Below are 23,371 nucleotides of genomic sequence, written 5' to 3' on the forward strand. Positions count from 1 at the left end.
CAACGTAAGACGAGTTAAAACAAGCTTTAAATGGAATAATCTATCAAACCATGTCACATATGCAGCACTGTTCATCAAAATGAGAAAAAAAGTCCTTTCAGCCGTCTCTGACATTTTCAATTTATTTCATGATAAACAGTCTATTGAATTTATTGAGCTGGAATCGCGAGACTGCAACATTTGTCACATGAATATTTGATTTCTATGAGAGGCTGCATCTTACATGCTTGAGGATTTCCTCCAATTACACTTTTATTTTCTGTCAAACCTTTACTCAAGTGTTCTCTCAAGGATGGATCTAGAGATTTACCGTAGCTAAATGACTTTTGCAACCTGACTGGAAACTTTAAGTGCAATAGATATGATCAGTCTACCAAAAATATTGGGCAATTATTGCCATAATTGTAATCTCAATTGAAATTGACATTGTTTTTGTGCCGATATTTACGTGCAATGCATATGTTTGCACAATTAAATGTTTTTTGTTAAAAAAAAATGATTTAAAAAAATCAATTTGGACATACTTTGAATTGATTTGATAATTGTGCAGTGAAATATCGCGATATATTGACAAATCTTTTTCTTATACCCATAATTAACAGTGTCAGCAGCTTTCTGCCAGCATTTTTTCTGCGGCAACTACAGCTGAGTTTCCATTACAGATTTTTGCAAAATAAAAGTGATATTTCCAAAAGTCGACGAAGTATTGTGCTTTGAACGTGTTTCCATTGAAGGCTCGTAAGGGGAGGAGCCTCGCAACTCCCGTGAAATTTCATCCTGTGAGACTTCGCCGCTGGAAGACTGACGCTACAATAATTTTAAGCAATGCTAAAAAAAAGTCTAGGTCTTCTTCTGTTTACATGTACCGCGTCATGTTTACTCGGAGAGAAGTGGTCATGTGACCAGGTACATCACGTCCTGTGACGTGAATTTGTGGAAAAGGTGTTTCCATAGCGCTTCTGCGACACATTTTCAAAACGTCTGAAATATCTCCTCATGAACGCTTAAAAACTTTTTTTTGCAATATTTGAGTGTTTTTTTCAAATTTCAGGTCTATTCACTATCAGATTTTATTTCCCTATTTAGATTTTGCACATTTCTAAAGGTAATGGAAACACAGCTAGTGTTGGTTTGGGCCTGGATTATGGATTTCAATGTATTATATATTTTTAAGAATAATTGTTGAGCCATGATAAGTAACCTAAGCTGCTCTACAGGGTTTCTCCGTGATTGTGATTAGTCAGATGCTGCAAACTCCACCCCTTTTATTGAAGCGCACATGCAGCCAGGTTGGAATCACCTGACTTGAGTTAACGTGTTGATATCCTGCTTCGAAGTACAGCTGCTCTGGGAATGAGAATGTTAAGTTAGGTGAAACCCCGCTAATGGAGAGATATCTGGATATATTTATCCAGCTTCGTAGTACAGGTCCTACATGTAGTGCAGTCTTTTATTGAAAAAATATGGCGTGTTTTTTTTCTTTCAAGGAAGAAATCAATTAAAGGAATGTTGGAGAGTGAGAAAGATTTTAAAGTAACACCTTTTCTAAAATGGCTAACTAAAACATTGAACCTTGTTTAAACCATCTCCACCTTTTGGCTACTCCTTTAACTCATTTTAGATTGTTTAACACTAAAAAAAAATTATTCTGTTAGCTTTTGGTAATCATTATAAAGCAGGAATCACAAAAAAAATGAGGAGATCTGTTTAACTTGTCTGAGGTGGAAGAGGGGTTGTTTTCCTGAGGAAGGGGTTTGATACCAAGGTTCTAGCTGTCTTTCTGTCCTTCGGGACGACACAGAACCTTAAATTGCTCCCAATGCTAGTTTGAGTGTGTGAATGGGTGAATGTGGCGGGAACTGTATAGTGCTTTGGGACTTCTTCACTTCAAGTTTAATGCATATTGTAAATCAAATCCATTTACCTACCTAACCTTTATATAAAGCTTGTTTATTGGCTATTGCACGTGAGCCACTTTTCTCTGAAAATCACATATCCATAACAAATAATGTTTTTCTAAGCTTCTACATGACCTACATGGCTATTTTTGTTCAGATTGAAGTAGGACCCTTAGTGGTTACAGATTATTTTAAAATTGACATTTTAGAAATATATGATACAGAGTGACAATAAATTATGTTTCAAATGCAGAAATCTGTAGTCCGCCCAAAAAACACGAGAGATTTACATTAAATATAAAGCCAATTCTCATTAAGGAAGGCTATAAAAGCAGAAATACAATAATTTAGCTAATATATGGACATCAACTTTAGCAAGTTTGGTGATAATAATAAACATTAGGCCAAAGATACGCATGTTTTTGTACAAAAAAGTTAAGGTAAAAGCCCACTTTGCAACAACTATGGCAAAGTTTTCTACAAGTTTGGGAACAAGTGTGTAACTGCAATATGTCACGGAGGCTGGAGCTGCCCCCGCCAGCGGGTCCGTTGGGGCTGAAGAGATTAAGTTAGTTGCAGTTCCTTTCTTTACTGTGACCAAGTACATTACTTTAAATAAGAAAGAAGAGAATGTACACTCAAAGGCAGCTTGTACATGTGTATTCTCTTCAGGTTATTTTCATTTGAAGATATAGTTGGAAAGAGTTTAATGAAATTAAGTGGCATTTCTCCTTTTCAGCCTTTTCATATCTTAATCCATCAATTTCAGTCTAGACAAAAGGTTGCCAAATAATGTTACCCTGTAACATGAGTGTGCATTCATGTATTGTAATAGAGATTTATTTCCTCATTAATTGTTTTATTTGTTATTACCATTTTTTTGATCTAATATTTTCTTGTTCTATACAAAAACAAATTTAGTTCTGCATTATATGTTGTCCTCTGCATGCAGAAGACATTTAGATTACCTTTTAAAAATGCTTTTGCATTTACGATTGATTATGACCATAAGCTAAAAGCTAAAGTGCTTTTACTATTATTTATTATTAAATTCTGCAATCAAAGTACAACGGATAGTAGTTTTGCTTTTTGTGCAATTACCTAGACATCCAGTTTACAGCATACTTGATTTTAATAAAGGTCATTAATTAAAATGATTTTTGAGCCACTCCTCTCCTTATCTTACCTAATTGTATTTGGCAATTATTTGGGACAGGTAGCGAGTTTATGTTTATAGTGCAGCCAGATATTAAAGTGCAGCTCTACAACAACAAAACGGCCTGTTCTTCCTACATGGTACCATCTATAACAAGCGTACGGGAATGATCCCCATAGGAGAAGCAGCCCCTGGCCATGGAGAGTGCCTCGTCTCCTCCCAAATATCACTGCTGTCATCACTGCGCAAAAAGCTTTGACGGTTACCACCTGGTTGTGGGCCGTACTAAATTTATATGGAAAAACAGAGGCCGCAGTCAAGTCCAGGTTTGATTAATTGTTGTTTGATTAATTAATTGCATCCCCTGCATGAATTTTTTTGCATGTCCTCCTCCCATTTTTTTGCTGGCCTTGTGAGCTCCGCCTACTATACATATTCATTAGAGGGAAATGCGCTAAATGGATTGAGGGCACATTGCGACGTGCAGCAACCGCACACTCCTGATTCCCTGGGGTTTGTACGGATTGTTAGAGCATGGAGTGATGTTTGCACACGTTTTAATACCCCTAAACCTTTAGTGAATCCGCCCCTCAGTCTGCAGTCATTTATACTGTCTTTCAACGAACAAGTTTCAATGAATATTTGCGCTTATATTTTTAATGAACGAGGAGTCGCAATAAAATTTGTGCCTTGCATAATCTACGGTTAGCTGAAGTTCTTCTGGTGACAGTTTTACTGGGAAGATCAAAATGAAAAAAAGCTTTAGCACCATACCCTGCCTTGGGGACCAATGCCACGTTTGCGCAAAAATTATTTTAACGAATCAACGCTCCAACGGGAAAAATGTAAATGTAAATCTCTGTCAGACTTACTACCTACACTTCCAGCCATGGCAAGTTTATCCCTCTCCACTTCTGATCTCATGCACGAGAACTGAACCAGAGTGTGAAAAGGCTTGCTGGCTGTGCCTGTGAGTCAGTACGCAGGGATTATGAATTCCTACCACGTGAGTTAATAAGCAAATCACAACTCACTAAAGTTTGGCGATGCTGACAGCATCATTGCTTACTTTTAGCATGTTGGTTAGCATGGTTAGCAGTGGGGAAACCGCTCAGTCTTTAAAGTCAGTGGTGTGGGGACATTTCACTTGTCTAGTCTAATGACAAGGAAGAGAAAAAATGTCTGTAAACATTTACATGCAACACATTTTTAACATCACCCAGTGGTCATTGTCTGAAGCAGGATGACCAACAGATAAAACCTTCATCTAAAGAGCAACAGTTCCTCTCATGCCTTTGGTCAGACAGTCACATACTCCACTTGTCCAGAGAAACACAAAAAAACGAAGGCAGTAGAGGTATTTATTTATCGCCAGGGATTTTCAAAATGTTCTATTTGCGATTTGAGCTTTGTTATCTTTTAAATATGCTGGAAATCATGTTTCAAAATAAATGGCCAGTTTAACTTTACTGAAGTACAAGATTATTTATTAAAAGTAGTTCTTTTTTTTTGTTCCGTATTTATTTTATTTTTTGAATTAATATTTTACTAGTTTGTATATGAGCTGCAGGGCTAGTAAGCAATGATGTTTTATTTTATGCATTTTATAAAGTTTTGTTTAATTTATATCATACAATACACCATGCAAAGGAATGTGTATGAATTTTGTTTTACTTAAAATAAAAAAGGTTTAAAATGCTTAAAAGCTTTCTCTAGTGTCAAATTCATAAACCATGCATGTGTGAGAATGTGTTGGCCCTATGACGGACTGGCATCCGGTCGAGGGTGAACCCCACCTTGACCACGTTAGTCATTACAGAAGATGAATTTGTTGATTGTAATTCTTCTGTTTTATGATCACTGCATCATATTCTATAACCACTGCTATATAAGGCACTCTGCTGTGCTTTCAGTCATTCCTATGTGGTGGTAATAAGTTGTGTGTGCGCGTGCGCGTGCGTGTGCGTGCGTGGGAGCTCTGCTGAGCCTCTTTTCTGCTGATGGTAGATTTACGACTAGAATCATAGATTGGCAGACCTTCTAATGCCTGACCAGTGAATCATTCCTTTATGTAATGTTAGACTATTTAAAACTGAATTTATATTCATCCTTCTGCAAAATATTGAAGAAACGTCATTGAAATATATTTCTTATAAAGAACCGTGCTTTAAATTTGAGGTGTGCATCCTCTAAAATGGAAAAACTTTTACCAAGATGTCTCAGATTGAAGTGAAATGAAATAGGTTAAGATTTCACGCTTCTTTAACAATGTCTGCTGATGTCTTGTTGAAAACTTATTATTTTGGGTCAGGCTGTTTTAGAGCTACAGGCAGGACTTATTATTATTATTATTAATAATAATAATAATAATAATAATAATAATAATAATAATAAGAAGAAGAAGAAGAAGAAGAATAATAAGAATAATAAGAGGAGGAAAGCACTGTGCTTATCAATTTCTTAACGTGCTTCTTCTCAAGCAAAGAAATAAAAAAGATCCAATTTAAAGCTCTTTAATCTTAAAGAGGTCAGACTTATTTCCATATGATGCGTTTTCCCCGTTTCTAGAAAGACGGGCAATTAGCTACATGTTATACGCATTGCAAATGAGTATATGATGAAAAATGTAGTGATCTTTAGTGATGTATGTATGCAATGATTCTTAGAGATTGGATTGAGAAAGTAAAATTGCACATTCAATAATAAATGGCAACTTTTTGCAACATTTAGCAACAAACCACATTTTTAAAAAGTGTGATTAAAAAAAAAAAAAAAAAAAAATCATGTTACGTTTGAACAGATTTACAGCAATATTTGTGATATTTATTTTCTCGTAAAAATATAATGTCAATTTGCAATCTAAATGTTACATCTAAATCTAAATGTCAAATATTAAAGCTCTTATTTTGGTAATTTTAGTGAATTTGATTATTAGCTAAATATTTGGTGTCACCTATGACATTTAGATTTAACATTTACATTTAGATTTAGATGTAATATTTAACATTTAGATTGAACATTTAGGTCTAGATTCAACTTTGACATACCGGTAATTTTTCGATTAAAACAATATTGCTGTAAATCTGGTCAAAAGTAACATAAAAAAATGTCCATGTTTTTTTAAACATAGTTTGTTGCTAAATGTTGCAAAAAGTTGTTTTTTTTGCATGCTCAACTTTACAATCCCATAGTTTCGTCAAATTGGGATTTTGCTCTAATTTTGTTTATTATTTATTTATTATTATGTTTTCATAAAGTTTTAAGTGTTTGGTGAGGCTGGAAATGTATTTCTGCACTGTCCCACGTTTTCTTACAACAAAGCAATACTTTGATTTTAAAGAAGTACATTGAAAATATGTGACAAAATGTGCCTCACTTGTATCTTGCTACTAAATAAAGTTCCCTCCATCCCACCTTTGCACTGTTGTTTAAATTTAAGGCAGCTTGTTTTGTCAGTGGGGCTTATAGCTGCTCTCCTGTGTGCGTTGCCCCCACACTGAGTCATATGAAAGGACCCTGTCCTTGTTCCATGGCCTAGATGTTATCCGGGTTTCTTTTTTTTCCCCACTTACCCCAGAGGGGGAAGACTGTCGCACAGCTCCTTCTCAGTTCTTCCCTCTTTTCTTTCTCCTTCTCTGTAGCTTTCTAAAGCTAATGCAAATGCATGCTCCATATCCTCCAATCTCTATTTTCGGAAATTTCTCCCTAGTGTGGACATGCGGCGCTCGGGGCTGACAGAACCCAGGGAAGGTAGAAATGAATGGAAACTCATTGTTTGAGCATCTAACCAGCATCTCATTGTTTTTAGCTTGTAGTCTTGGTCTTACAATCCTTTTTAAAGTTGTGCCATCTAACAACGTTTTTCCTAGAGCTACTTAATGGTTTCCTGGAAGTCTACGACTCTAAAGGAGGACTTAACCAATCTGCAAATCCCCTCAAGGGGTTTTTAGGAAAGCTTTGACAGTGTTTGGCTTTTCAGAACACGTGGCTATAAATAACATCTAATATAGTGTAGCACAAACTATAAGAGTGGATGTTTTAACTGGAAGAAGCATCAGAATGAGCAAATCAAGTCAATGTAAACATGAACCCATACCCATACAGATGGTAGCCTGGCCTAGCACTCATAGGAATATTAGTAAGATGAAAATATTCATTCATCCACCAGTAATAATCATATGCTAAGCTGGAGATACTAGAGTTGTCATAGCAAAAGTGGGACAACCAGTGTGAGTCTTTAAATTATGAATCCAATACTAGGAATCCTGCATGTGATGGATTATTAATTACACTTTCAGACAGACTTAAGCTAGGCAACATTTACCAAATCATTATGCCAAAGTTCAAAGAAACAAAATTGGAGTGGAAGACCATTTTATTCAGATATAATTAGAAAAACTCTTATCAAAACAGGGTTTAAACACCTTTTAAATTAGAAAAAAAACATTGCTAAATAGAGCTTTTTGGCCAAGTGTTTTACTTTCACTTAAAGCTGCAGTATGTAGAAATATGAGACAGTAACATTCATGCTCCCCGCTCCCCTCCCTGTTTCCAAAGCTATGGTCCCCAGTATATTCGTGAACGCACACAAATGTGGAGCTCTTAGCGACTTTTTTTTCAATAGAGACTAGTGACAGATCTTGAGAATTTATCTTATTTGACAGTTTTCTGATGTTGAAGAGACTTGAAATCACGTGAGGACAGTAAGAGACATTTTTTTTTCATTTCTTGAAAATATCCACCATTGCACTTTTACTCATGGAGCACTCTGTTTGTAGAGAGATCTCTGATTGGCTGAAATCTAGCGTCACTCTCCTGGATTTCTGAAGCCTAAATACAGTATAAAGCCAAGAGAAGGATATGTTTTGTGTCCACTCACTGGCTCTTTGCTCCCACTAGTTTTAACTTTAGCTTGATTGCTTGCTACAAATGCTGCTTACTCAGCGGTGTAGTGGTTTCTTATATGGCCAATGAGGAAGCGTTTTGTTTGCAGCCCCACTATGACTTATTTCCGCATTACACAAATTACAAATTGCGATCCTTTGCTCTCATTTTTTGCCTAATACTGCAAACATGCTAGGTTGACTGTTGTTGTTAACCCATGTAGCAGACGCATGCGTGTGTGTGCAACATGACCTGGGGGGCGGGGCCTGGCAGTCATCTCACAGCAGAAGGAGACACTGGCTGACTTTAATCCGGCCAATAGTAACGCCCAAAACAAGAGAAGAAGAACTCAGAACACTTTAAATTACAATATGCTCAAAGGTAATTATGGATTCTTGACCAGATGACACTTTACATACTGCAGCTTTAATTTAATTTGTACAGAGTGCATCAGCACCCACGTAGCACTGAAACTGATGTTAGGAAAAAAAAGTGAAGCGATTGAAAACGTGCATACGTGCCTTCCTCTATTCTGTGCACATCACATCTCATTCTAACCTCTCGCTGTGGCTGCTTTGGATCCAACAGAGAAAAACCACCCACTGCTGCTAGGAAACTTTGTGAACTGTAGCTGGTGAATCTGTTCCCCTGTGACTACATTTTTTTTTCTTCCAACTGCTGTTTTTAGAATTGTGTGGGAGCGACGGTTTAAAAAAAAACAAAAAAAAAAAAAAACAGAGTTTTCTAGAGCTCTGAAACATGTGAATGGCAGTAACCTTGTTCTTGGCAAGAAAGTTAGAGAAAAGCCAAGGTAGAGTCACATTTAACAAGCAATACCTGTGCAGGCTAGAAAACTCTATTTATACTCACTAGTTGGCTGGAAACATGTGTATTGATGGCAGCATAGGTTAGAACAGGGGTGTCAAACTCAATTTGGTTCAGGGGCCAAATACGGACAACTTTGATCTGAAGTGGGCCACAGAGGTGGGGAAACGAACAATTTCAACACAAGTGGCACTTTGCATTCCCATGTTTAAATTATACAAAAGCATTTTAGATAAAATAAGGCACTGGCAATATCCATGCAATAGGTATTGGGTAGTGGGAATATTACTGTATTTTAATTTGGGGAAATGTTGTCAAATAATTTGAGGATTGAGCAGGAATTTGGAAAAACTAGGTTTGTTCAAACAATTCAGGAGTAAAAATGACTTCCATTGTGTTCTACAAGCGTGGGAAAACTGGAAACTCCTGCAAATATTATTGAGTTTGACTGAATTTGTGACAAATTCAATGAAACTCCACTTGAATAATTGTAAAGTTCTACTTCCAAATAAATTTGTAATATATTGTGTTTTTAAAAAAAGTTAAGTATGTTGCATGGTTGTAGATATTTTTTTGCTTGGATATGATACAGTGATGTAAAATTACTCACAATTTCTGGTTAATTAAAAAAAAAAAAAAAAAAAAATCCCATGAAAAGTTTTAAGTATTGAGAGAAAGTGTAGAAAATTACAAATGAAAACATTAAAATTATGTGATTTTATTATGTTTATTTTAGTTAAAAATGTTTATCATACTAGATATTACCAGCAACTCACAAAACAACAAGAAAACACACAACAAAGGGAAAATACACTGAATAACAAAAACAACAGACAAACAATGACAAAATACACAAAATAACAAGAAAAACAGACACTAAGAGAGAAAAATACTTTTACCAGCAACACACAAAACAACAACAAAGACACTAAATCAGAGAAAAATGCACGATACACATAAAAAAACAACCGCACAACACCAAAAACACACACGGAGATAGAATAATTAAAATAATACAAACAACTCACAAAAACAACAGCAAAAACACACATAAGATAAAAATATACTAAATAATAAAAAAAAACAAGAAAATACAGAAAATGAAAAATGATCTTGATTAAAACATAAAGAGTCAGTGTTGGTCCCACATCAGGCTATTTTGTCCTGTGTACCCTCTTTGCATTTTTGTCAAATCATGGTTACCCCCTTCATATCTTGAGTACCCTCTCCATAGACCCCTAACTGTGCCTTGAACATTAATCTACAAATTCAAAAGAATTAGTGGAATTTAAAGTAATAATTTGTTTAAAAGATAAATAAAAAAAAACAAAAAAACAATGCAACTTTTATGTGATTACATCAGTCGTAAGTTAATGTGGCCTCCTATGTCAAATCATTGTCTCTACAGCATCAAATAATCCTCTCTTAATAAATTACAAGAACATATAGTATTTTATTGAGCAATAGTGCTCTTAGTTTGTAGTGAATTTGTCCAAAAATTGGCCTCAAAAGAAACTAGGAATATATCCTGATTATTTTTAAATGAATTGTTAAATCTTTCCAAGTACCCCCTGCAATGTGCTCCAGTGCCCCTAGGGGTACGCGTACCCCTGTTTGGGAACCACTGGGTTAGAGAGATTGAAGAAGGACTGCCCAGGTGGGAGGTCCATGTGCTGATGCCAGCAAGTTGTAATTAAATTCTACTCTACCCAAGTGTGAGGAGAACTCAAAGAGTGTGTTCAGAGTGTGTACAGCAGAGAGACAATAATGAGAAGCAATATCTGATGAACTACTCTGATAGCAGTTTTGTTTCACTAGCTTTAACAATGTGCGGAGGATAAATTCAGAGCTGGATAATCCTTCACGAGGCTGCTGTGCCCTCGTCTTCTCACTCTGAGAAAGGATTTTGTCTCTAAATTTAGACTTTTTTTCTGCAGTTGCTCTGTGTAGTCCTCTGCTTTAATGTATTCCTAACTGTCTTGCCATTTTCTATAAAGCTTGACTTTATGATTATGAAAACATCAAAGCACCACAAAGGATGATATAAAAGGCTTCTAGAGGCCTTTAAAGTTGGCCCCCTTTCACACACAGAGAGAGACTGCATCCTGCCCTTTGTTTCCCTGCTTATCAGCGTCACACTGGCACATGATTTGCAGAATCACAACCGCATAATAGTCGACTCGGCACTCGACTGCTTTGATCTGTTCTGGAGGATGAGCAGAATCATCAGGCGCCAGGCACTGCTCTTCCTTTGCAAGATGCTTGACGTGTGTCAAGCCTCAAGGATGAGATGAATTGGCCCTTCAGCCACATAAAGGACTGCAATAAACTATGTATCTAATAGTATATTTAACTGTAAGCAAACAATATTATCAAATGTTATCACCTATGGTCATGAGATTTGGGTAATGACCGAAAGGACAAGATCGAGGATACAGGAGGCCAAAATGAGTTTCCTTCGCAGGGTGGCTGGGCGCACCCTTCGAGATAGGGTGAGAAGCTCAGTCACTCGGGAGGAGCTCGGAGTAGAGTCGCTGCTCCTTCACGTCGAAAGGAGCCAGCTGAGGTGGCTCGGGCATCTGATTCAGATGCCTCCTGGTGTTTCAGGCATGTCCTATTGGGAAGAGGCCTCGTGGAAGGCCCAGGACACGCTGGAGGGACTATGTCTCTGAGCTGGCCTGGTGTCGCCTCGGGGTCCCCCCAGAACGGCTGGAGGAGGTGTGCGTGGATCGGGAGGTCTGGGCATCTCTGCTGAGACTGCTGCCTCTGCCACCCGGCCCGGATAAAGCGGAAGAAGATGGATGATGGAAAATACTTAAAAATGTAAAAAAGAGCACATTGTCAATATGAAGTGTAACTGGAGCCAACGCTTCATTTGTTAACCATCAGGTCCCAGAACAAATGCCGGGTGTTGTTCCAGCAGTAAGAGAGAGAGTAAAATGTCACGGAATACAATTTTTTAAAGCATCTTTTTCTAACTAAATGGGCCAAAAAATTAGTGCTGTCAAGAGATTAAAAATATTTTGTGATTAATTAATTTAAGCACAACTAAAACATGATAGAGTAACAATGCTATGAAGTTTGGTGATGGGTGAGGGATTAAAAAGCCTCAGAAAGGGTGGGGTACCGTGTCAGAGAGAATGACAGTGAAGGATATGGAGCGAATAAAAAAAAATGCGTTAAGTCAAGCAGACCAAACGGAACAAAATTCAGGGCATGACACAGTACGCTCTCCTCTGTCATTATTTATGTCAAATCTTCTTTTCCTCTTGGCGGTTCCCTTCAGGGGTCGCCACAGCCAATCATCTTCCTCCATCTAACCCTATCCTCTGTATCCTCTGTATCCTGTTCTCTCACACTAACTGACTTCATGTTCTCTCTCACTAGGGGTGGATGTTTGAGTAAATATGACTCCAGTCTGTTGAGGCTGTGAGGTTTAAAACAGGTTTGAAACAGGCCAAAAAAACTTGATATAAGATATGGACGTAATGAACTACATAGAAATGGCACAATTGGCCGTCTCAAATGCAATAGATCCTAGGTTCCCAAAGTGAGGTACGGGTACCCCCAGGGGTACGCAAATTGTCATGGGGGTACATGCATCAAAAGTAAAAATGGGATACGAGAATATAAATCGACCAGCTGTCAGGAGCCTCCATGCGTTGCCACAAATTACACATTAGCCTATGTCAGTGTTTCCCAACCTTTTCTGTCTCATGTACCCCCCAAGGCCTCTCTTCAGATTAGGAGAACCCCTTCGTCTTCTTTTTTATTTACATGTTGATAACATGTTGGCCTCTGAGATCTCCTACAGCTTGAAAATGTCAACCTGTACATTTAACACGCACTAAATATCAATTTTGAGCATTACAATTATTGTATATCAGATAATATATTCACCTCAATTTTTAGTAATGTGCATAACATGTTAGTGACAATTTAGTAGGATATTAAGGCCACAATATTTTTTATTCCATTAATGCCGTTTATTGTCAATGAGTGGAAAAGATGTTGGATGAGCATGTACAGTATCTGGAATAGGCTTAAAAATGACTCAGCATGTTAGAAATAGATTCATCAATGTTTCCAAGTACCCCCTACAATGTGTTCAAGTACCCCTCGGGGTACACGTACCCCTGGTTGGGAACCACTGGCCTATGTAATGCTGCGTTCAGTCGAATGCGTCACGAAAAGTTTGTGCGATCAGATTACATACAGTCAATGGATAAACATGTCCCAGATGTAAAATCTTTGCTGTGTGGCTTTGCGGTCCGATCTGTGCGTCAAGAGCGCTCTCGATTTTTTGTCATATTCGCACATTCGCAAGAGTTGAAAATATTGAACTCCTACGACTGTTTCACATGACGAAAGCCAATCAGAGTCTTTGTTGACAATGACGTCAGACACCGGACTGTTCACCCATTCGACCATGGCGTAGAAGCTGTGTGTGACCACCTGGAGCTGTAGGACACAGCCTTTATAACCAGAACCGGACTAGGAAGGATTAGGTGTGGAGGAGAACCAGTGAGGAGGTGGTAGTAGCAGGTAAAAGTTCTCTCTGTAGCACTGAGCTAGCATAGCATTAGCCGCTAATCACACCGGCTTTTTTCACTGGTGGTTTATGTTTAGCAGGCAGTGAAACTCACCGAGTTGGATGTGTCGCTGGTGGGCGGGGCTTCGCTTCGAACGCGCATATGAAGCAAATGGTTAAATTTTTTGATTCTGCAAAACCTGCGGAGAAAATTGAAATAACTAGAGAACAATCAAATGCATCACATCATAGCCGACCAATCAGATTAAACATAATGCACGGCACCAAAACAGCAATAAATGCTGGTCATATTCTCAGTTTTAGAGTTCATAAATGTAGCTATACCTGGAGCTGGAGAATTTGGAATTGAATTCATTGGTGTTATTTTATTTAAAAAACAATTGTACATTATGACATTATACAGATGCCTTTGTGGAAAATAAATTAAGATTTGGTCTGTTTGAGTACTATTTAATTGAACTACTTTTTACTTGTACTTGAGTACAATTTAAATCAAGTAACAGTATTTGTCTCATGTAGTTCACCCACTGTCTACTCCTGTATCTAAGGGTTTGAGGAGACACGTTCTCTTTATCTTCACAAAGAATGTCTTTTATAGGCATTTTGCTTTAGAACAAAATACAACACACACTGTTTTGAGTGACAGATCTGAAGCTTGGACCATCTGTCGGAGCTGGTTTTTAATGTCAGCTCTACTGACACCGTTTCTGATGCTCTGCCAGTTATTTTTCTTTTCTTTTTTCCAACATGACCCAAGAACTCCTGAATGATATTGTGCGCCAAACATCAATATTTCATGGGTGTTTTTTTTTTTTTTTTATATAAAAGAAGGCTGACACAAGCACAGTTTGGACACTTTTCTGGTTTTTTGTTCTCTTTAAGGATAAAACACTTGCCCTGATCACCTATACCAGGGGTGTCAAACTCATTTTAGTTCAGGGGCCAAACACGGAGCACTTCGATCTCAAGTGGGCCACAGATTTTATGCAGGAAAACGAGTAATTTCAACATTTATGTGCCCTGCATGGTTTACACTTCTTCGTATACTTATAAAGTACAAAATCTGTAAGAAACTGACAACATCCAAGCAATAAGGGATAGTAATAGAAATAGAATACATATAAAAACAATAGAAACATACAATGATATACAAAACAATAGTGACAATGTCACATGAATAGATATACAGTGCAGGAAGGGGCAGAAAGCTCAGAAATATTTGTCATACTTTTTTTTTTATTTTTCAAATTAAAACACCTCATACATTCTCTAACAACTGTTTTCTTTATTTTCACTTCCTCAAATATAAATCGAGTTCAAATGTTGTCCTAGTTTGGACTTTTAAGTATACATAAAATACAAAATCTGTAAGAAACTCACAATATTCAAGCAATAAGTTGCAGATTTCAGTCCCAACAGGATCATTACTTCAAATTTTCTAGATTTTGTGACTAACTTCTATTTAATCATGAGAAATAGGTAGAAAAATGGAAGGATTTGTAAGATTTTGTAAGTTTTTTCAACAGTTTAACATTAAATATTGTTGAGTTTGATTTACACAATTATTCATGCTAAATTGGATTCTCCCGGACCATAAGTTTAACACGTGTGTCCTACAGTATCCTATCCTATCCTACTTTGGACCCCTATTGAACCCCTAATGGACCCCTGGAGGTCCCCTCAGGCCTGTTCTAACAGTAGCACTAGTCACCAATTAACTCCATCTAAAATCAAATTATTAGGCTTCTATCGTACATATATGAATTCAGATGAAAGATGTAATCAGAGCCCGACTAGAGTTAAATACATAAAATCTTTAAATGTTTATTTTCACTGAAACGAGACAAATGTGTTCAAGTATCGCTGATAGAATTTCATTAAAATTGTGATGTTTTTTCAGAGAAAAATAAAAGAAAAATAAAAGAAAAAGAAAATGGAATTTTATCAAATCTTACATAATTGTTCAATGGTAAGAACATGTTTCATTTAGTAAATGAATAGTTATTGGCTAGTAAAATAGGAACATGATGATTATTTCCTATGAAATGTTTAAGAAGTGGTCATTTGAGAATGAAACAATGACATAAGTTAGAGAAACAAAGTGTTGCATATTGAAATTAAGTATTTCCTAACTTTTTAAGCATTATCTTTCCTCCTAATTAAAGTGAAACTGGGAAATTGTATCAGTATTTCTGTGTTTATCAAACTGGTGGCCCTTTAGATTATTCAGTTACTATTAAGTAGCTCAAGGTTTCAGAAACGTTGGTGACCCCCTGCTTCAGAACTATTGTGTGGCTGCAGAAATCTAGCTTCATCCAGGGGTGGAATGGCCATCTGACCCAAAGTGGGCCGGTCTGGGAGCGAGTAGAAGCAGACATAGTAACAAGTGGCCAAAAATGGTCCAAAAGTGGTAAAAATGTGGCAGGAAAAGAGTAAAAAGTGAATAAAATGGGCCATAAAACAATCAAGAGTGGCCAAAAAATGGGCAAATATAGAGGAAACAGGTAGTATGTAATGGCAAAGGGTAGCTTAAATGGGTAAATTGTGGCAAACAATAGTGAAATAGGGCAAATGTGGATCAAAAAGAGGCAAAATTTTAGGAAAAAGGAAACAAGTGGTATTTATTGGGGAAATGGTAGCTTTTCTGGATAAGAAGTGGCAAAAAATAAATAAAAGAAAGGACAAGATTTGGATAAAAGTGTCAAAATGGACAAAAAAATTGGAAAAAAGGGATATTAAATAGCAAACGGAAGCTAAAGCCCTAAAAAGTGTCAGAACTTTTTGAAAGAGGCCAAAAAAGTGGACGAAGGAAGTTGCAAAATGGCCAAAGGAAGTAGATCTAAAGGGGTTAAAGTTCTCATTTTAAGATTTACTGTGGGAATAATAATTAACATGAACACATAAAGAGCCACATGTTGAGCATCATGGACTTAATAACTGCATCTATATGGTTTCACTGATAATGTAGATAATGGTCTGGACACAAATTGCCAAGGCTTCAGCAAAGAAAAAGCCTGTGTCGATGTATACATGTGTATAAGAGGATGATCAATGTGATTACACACAGTACTCAACAACTCAAGTACATTTGTTCAAACGCTGCTGCTTTGAAACACTTCTCTCAGTTCATGTAAGAGTGCATTACAGAACAATGAAAGATCAGCTGTGTGCTAAAGTGCAAACCTCAGTGGTCCACTTCGTTTATCAATACTCTGATATGTAGGATGTAGACGACAACATACAATCCACCCTGACTGTTTGAGGCATAACAGTCTGTGTGTGTGAAAGGCCTTTTCTTTATGAACCACACTCACCCTTTGCGTAGACATTCAATACAGGATTACACAGTGAATCTTTTTCTCTACAGACTTCAAACACGGCTCTTCTTTCATTGGAATCTTTTGATGGTATTATGTTGGTAATGTGAATTTTCCAGTATCAGGGATAGGTAAATGGTATTATGTGTTGCCTTTAAAAAGGTTACCTGTCCTGTGTGTCTTTATGTTTGTATAGAAGCAGGTGCAAAGAGTGGTTCTAGCATGCTTTAGCTAAATACTGTAGAACAGACTTAGGAAACTGGGGGCCACATTTGGCCCTCGGCCTAATTGTATGCGGCCGCCAAAGTAAATGTACAAAATGACAGAAAAATACACAAAACAAGGACAAGACTACAATAAAAAACACAAAGAATTACAACATTGCAGGAAAATGCAGTAAAAGATGAGAGAAAAACACAGAAAATACTCCAGAAACACACAAAACTGCTACAAAATTGAAGAAAACGACAACAGTTACACACAAAACTACTCAGAAAAAATATGCAAAATCACAAATAATGACAACAAAATGCACCAAAAGACAAGAAAAAAACATGAAAAATTACTCCACAAACTCACAGTACTAACAAACAAGCAAAATGACAACAGAAAGAGACAAACATTACTCCAAAAAAAAATGACACACAAATACACAATATGACTCCAAAAATCATATATTTTCCAGGAAGAACACACAAAAAGAGGCTACGACGAACAAAAGTGAAACTAAAAGAACATCACATTGAGGATGGTTGCTCACACTCATAATGTGGCTAAAAATGTCTCTGATCTCTTTTTCTTGAATGACAGAGAGTCTGTTTTATGTCAGTTATAATCTGATGATATGGCTTACATATCCTAATATATGGGTTTTAGATTATTTAAAGTTGTTCAAGGCATATTATTGCATTGGATATTTACATGATCTCCGTTCCTTGTCGGTCATCGTAAGTTTCCGTGAGCATTCGAGTGTGCGTGTCCCTTTAAATGTTGTCGTCACAAAGAATCGTGGGTCAGCATTATTTGGTCTCCTTTGGTAAAGGATATATCGATGTTTGCTAGGCTAAATGATGTTATAAAGAAAGCATTGAGCCTTCTCTCCTCAGCTGAAAGTGAACTTGAACGCTCCTTATCACGGCCACCTCTTAAACACTTCTGGGTGTAAAGGAACAGTGGATAGGAAAGGAGATAGGAGGGAATATTCAGACGCAGCCTATATCTAAACTAATATCTCATTGCTGCAGGACTGCTTCCAGTGTCTTTGGGGAGGTATAGCTGTGTGTGAGGGGGAGGTTAGTCTGGAAAATGATCCATGTGGGGTCCTCAGTGAAGGAGCAACACACTAGAGATAAAACAGCCTGCAACGAAGACTTGGTAATAGCTGTAGTCGTACAGTTCAAGAACTACTGATACACTTTAACATCCCACGTAATGAAAAGATATTTGGGAAGAGTTGTGCGCAGATGGCAGTGTAAGCGCTAGCGTTCACCCAGACTACATGCCAGATTGCTTTCTGGTGGCATTGTCTGTCTGGTGTTCTTTTTTATAAGCACATGCTCCATCATACTGTCATCACTGACTTGGGAATACGGGTAAGCCCTAGCAGTATGGTAAATAATCCACTGGGTGAAACTTGTGCCGCTTTAGGGGTTTGTCACAGCATTATGGTTTATCCTTGGAGAGCTCCAGGAATGTTTTCACACTCAGTGAGTGTCACAAAGGCAAAATCAAGGGAAAATATAGTCTATCTGCAAGAAGACTGGTATCGGAGAACTGTAATGCCAAGTATTTCAGGGATTAGATGAAGGTGAGCCTGAATGAAAGATACATTAAAGACATTTTATCAACTTGCGTTTCAGGACACTGCTGTCTGCTTTGAAGCCCTGGATCTCAGTATAAGAGCCAGAAATACAGGGAATGAAATTACTTTGTAAAGCAACGGAGAAAATCAGTCATTTGTGTGGCTGTCGGCCTGGAGGAGCCGGATATGAAGGTCAATCTAAGACTTGTCAAAATCCTAATTTTCACCAGGATTAGAAAGGTTGCAGATGAAAGAAACACCTTGATTCTGGACTCAAAAACACTTTGGACAGAGCCAATTATTAGCCTTTACGCCCATAGATCTTTTATCTATAGGTGTGCTTATTTGGGTGTATTTGTATGATAGGATATCTCAAGCCCTGCGTAGGACTAGTGCTGGATGATATGGACCAAAACTCATATCTCAATATTTTTTTTCTCAAAATAATTTTATTTCAAATAGTCTTACCAGAAACACAATTTGCTAATGCAAAATACCACATATGCACATTTCTTAAGAAAAAGCTGTACAATATGAGCCACTTTTAGCTTTTTCTCCTGTAAGAGACAGCACGTGTGAGTGAGTTCTGTAGTGTGGATGTTGAGGGGAAGGTCTGGGTTAGGATGTACTAAGAAATCCATTTAACATGCTGTTCTGAAAAGTACTGAAAGCAATTCTAAAACAAGTATTTGAATCCAAAATAAGCTATAAAATAATAATATCTCGATATGGGCCATATTGGCATTTTCATTATTGTCAAAATAGAAAACTTGACACCTCTTAAAAATATTGTCCAGGCCTATTTTCTGAGTTGATGTGGAGACATTTCTGTGGAATTTGGGCAAAATGTGATATTTACATGGTTGAAGTCCCCAGCAACCACGTAAATCTAGATGATTGTTTTAAAGCGAGATGATGTTGTCGTGCAACTCCTTTAGAGCCTCAGAGGGGCAACGGGGGAAATGATCTCATCTTTAGCTATACTTGAGTGTACACCTAAGTGACGACCTCACCTTCCAGCCTGGTGATGAAGGCTCCAGCTCCACTACTATCTGAGACGTGCTGGTCTGCGGGGGGGGGGTTAGTCCTGACTGAGGGTGTAAGAAAAAAATGTTTCAGCGATATATTGCAATATTTCACCGCGCAATTATTGTCTCGATCCAAAAAAGTCATGTTTTTTAATGAAAAAAAAAAACATTTCATTGCACTAAACTAACATATGCACATAAACTTTGATAGATGTATGTGGTTACTTTAAAAATAATAAATAAATCAAGACCTTAACAGAATCAGAGTCTGTTGTAGAAGCAAAAGTTTAATAAACGTACCACTTGTTTTTGATATTGATACTTGAATTACAGTTGGTTACCATACCATTTTGTAATAAACTAAAGGTGAAATCATCCATACGCCATACAAACTGTTTTATATAATGTATGTATATCTGTGAGCTGACAGCAATTTTAATATAGCTTAGTCAACCAACAATAGTTACGTCATATCTATTACCATAAGGTAAAAGGTGGTGTATTACCAAATTTCGACGATGTGATTTTTAAATTTAATATGATTTTCCCAATCCAGTCCCATATTGCTCATAGACTACAACATTCATGTTATTGGTCAAAGCCAAAGCCTAAGATCACAGACCTTAAGATTTCATATAACGCATCACTACGACTTGGAGAGTCAGGAACTTTGTCTGAGTTCACGGCTCATTTTAAACACTCGTAAAACAAGTTCTCAATGATATTTTTAGGCATTAATAATTCACTGACCTTGCCAAAGCTCCTATATGACCACATCAGTCATTTTTTAAAGTCAGTTAAAAGGCCTTTGTTTATTATTTATCAGTCATTTGGCAGTCCTTCACATCTCATATTAAAAGATGCTGGTGTTTTTGGTTTGTACCTGAGGAACCAGGGTCATTGTCTCCACAGATGGCTTTAAATAATTATAGAAACCTAATGTCATTTGGTTTGTTGCTAATGTGTCAGATTAAAGCTGAATTCTGTTGTAAACACTTGCGAGTGATGCGTGAAGAGAAATATCTAAAAAAACATTTTAAACGTACTTTAGTGTCTGCTGTGGATTAACTACTACTGTCACTTCACATATTAAAGTGACAGTTTAATATATCATCATGTTTATTGTGTCCAATAATTGTGTCTTGGTGTCATATAAAATATGGTGTGACCACTACATGTTTTACTATTTAATCTTTGGTTTAAATGTTTTACTAAACTGCAGAACACCAGATATTATTTGGACTCAGGGTTGGGGTCAATTAGAATTACAATTGTGTAGATAATAATAAAGTACAATTTTGACATAATTGTAATTGCATTTGGAAAAACATTTGCAGTTGTAATCGTAATTGAGTTCAGATAATTTACTTTGTGATTGTAATTTGCATGGAAATTCTATTAAAAAACAACTGTTAACTACAATTTAATCAAACGCAAAACTGTGGCATTATGTTACAGTTCTATGGCTTACACAAACATAACTAACAATTATTAAAATATGTTTCATCAAGTCTACCTGTCACTTCTCTTGAGAATCATTTTACCATTTAAAAAATGATAAACTGACAGAAAAAAAGGCTCAGACGCACACATCCACAATATTATCGCCAATATTTTCATTGGTTAGGAACCTTAACAAGGTAGCCAAGAGATGAAAAACAAATTAGATTATAGATAATGTTTTTTAATGTATTTTACACCCAATTTAAGACTTGGGTCAAAACTGAGCCATTAGCATACGAGATGCTAACAGAAAGCTAACACAAGACGAAGGTTACGTTTCGTGTGGTTATTTATTAAAGGTGATTAATTGATATTCAACTTTAGTAACTGAGTAATTGAAAGCATATTTGTAATTGAAAAGATGAGGTATAATTGAACATGAATAATTGAAGATGTAATTTTAATTGAAAAAATGTAATTGACCCCAACCTTGTCCTGCTTTAGTGTCTGCTGTGGATTAATGCTAAATAACTACTACAGTCACTTCATTTTAAAATGCCAGTTTGATATATGATCATATGTATTGTATTGTCTCGAGGTGATATATATATATATATATATAAAATATGGTGTGGTAGCTACACGTTTTGCATGGTTTGGAAACTAATACATCTTGATTGTAAAGCATTGTGGGTGGGGGTACAGCAAGTGGATTAATTCAATGAAAAGTCTTTTATTTTGCTAATCCTAACCCTACAAAGGGTAAATCCTACGCACTGCACCTTGTTTTCCTCCATTTGATTTCACAAAATGTCTCGACAGCATCACCTACTCATCATTAGAAACTTGTTAAAACGTGACTCATCAAAAAGCCCGTTCTCACATTCTTGACCGTCATCACCTCTCTGATATATTATACAGTATATGAGTCGTCCTGTGGGCCTAAAATGACCGAGGACAGCACAGATGAACGATAGCACATGATGAGGACGCTCCAATGGAATCAATGTGTAGCTTTGTCCCAGAGGCCAAAAGAAGGTTGTCTGTAAAATCAGTCTGAACCTCTACAGTCAGCTGTTCTGTCACCTTGTCGGCCTTTTTGATGAGCAGAAGGGAGTTTTATAGGAAAAAAACAAAAAAAAAAAAAAACAAGCCTTGAGGCAGTAGCTGTATTTGTCACGCTGTGCCTTCTTCTTGCTGTGTTGTTTCACGGGATCATCCTGATCAGAGCTCTACATAATCAAACTGCCCTTTGAGAATCAGATGACTTTGTCTCTGAGTGGAGATAATTCAGAATATGATGATCAGCTAAACCCGGCCTGACCTTGTGTGTTGGTGCAATCAGAAATGGATTGATATGAATCTCCAGTACGTTGGAGAACGGGAAGTGGAGAATAAATAGCGTTTACTTGAGCCTGACCTTTATGTTGTATCTTAAGTGGTTCTTTGGGAAGCAAATTATTGCTTAAGATTGTTATTATTACATAACTAAAAAAATGCATAAAATGATGATAATACCGAACCAAGTGATTCCAAGAAACACAAAATCACCACAAAAAAAAAAAAACATAACACTGAAATGATTTTAAAAATACATAGTCCAATAACGCACACAATTATAATAAGAATATGCACAAAATGAGGACAAAAATGCACAAAATGACTCCAAAAACACATAAACCAACCAAAAAATAGAACTAAAATGACATCAAAAACGCATAAGATGACTCCAATAACCTACGGAATTACATACAATTATTGCAAAAACATACAGAACAGAAACATGTACAAAATGATGATAAAACTAAACAAAAAATTCCAAAAAACACAAAATTACAAAAAAAAAAAAAGAAAAAAAACCCAATGACTTTTAAAAACACAGGAAGTTATGGGTAAAATAAGTTAAATTTCTGGATGAACAAATGTTATTTTGCTTTTCTGTAGTTAGTCTTTACGTGTACACAAACATTTTCATGCTTTTTAAACCTTATAGTACAATAACAACTCACTTATTTACTGTATTGTATTTTGCCGTTACAAGGTAGATTCAAGAAAACGTTGAGTACTTCTTGAGTATGCCGAGGTCGGTCCATAAGTGTCCTCTTATTTGTAAATCAAAATATGGTCACCTGATGGTACATAAAACACAAAATATGTAAGAAACCGACAATATCACGAAATACATGACCGATATCTGTCCCAACAGGATCTTAACTTTAAATTTCCTAGAAATTGAGACCAATTTCTAATTAAATAAGGGCAATGTTATGTAGTCATTTTGTAAGAATTTTGAGAATTTTTTTTTCCATTGGTTTAACATTAAAAATCACTATAATCATGCCATATAAGCACCGGGGATGTTGAATTTCATTAACGCAATGATTCATGTTTTCTCTGTAATGTTTACTTTCTCCTGTGGGCCGAATTAGATGCTTCAAAGAGCCGGATTTGCCCCCCGGGCCATGAG

The 23,371-nt window shown here is 36.6% G+C and overlaps 1 protein-coding gene across 1 annotated transcript in view; it reads left to right on the forward strand.

Moving 5' to 3' along the window:
• The window catches only part of ajap1 (adherens junctions associated protein 1), an 82,917-nt gene that overhangs the window by 12,854 nt on the left and 46,692 nt on the right, over positions 1-23,371 (forward strand). The gene's annotated exons all lie outside the window — the stretch shown is intronic.

The sequence above is a fragment of the Gouania willdenowi genome, chromosome 7, assembly GCF_900634775.1.
Source record: "Gouania willdenowi chromosome 7, fGouWil2.1, whole genome shotgun sequence".
NCBI lineage: Eukaryota > Metazoa > Chordata > Actinopteri > Blenniiformes > Gobiesocidae > Gouania > Gouania willdenowi.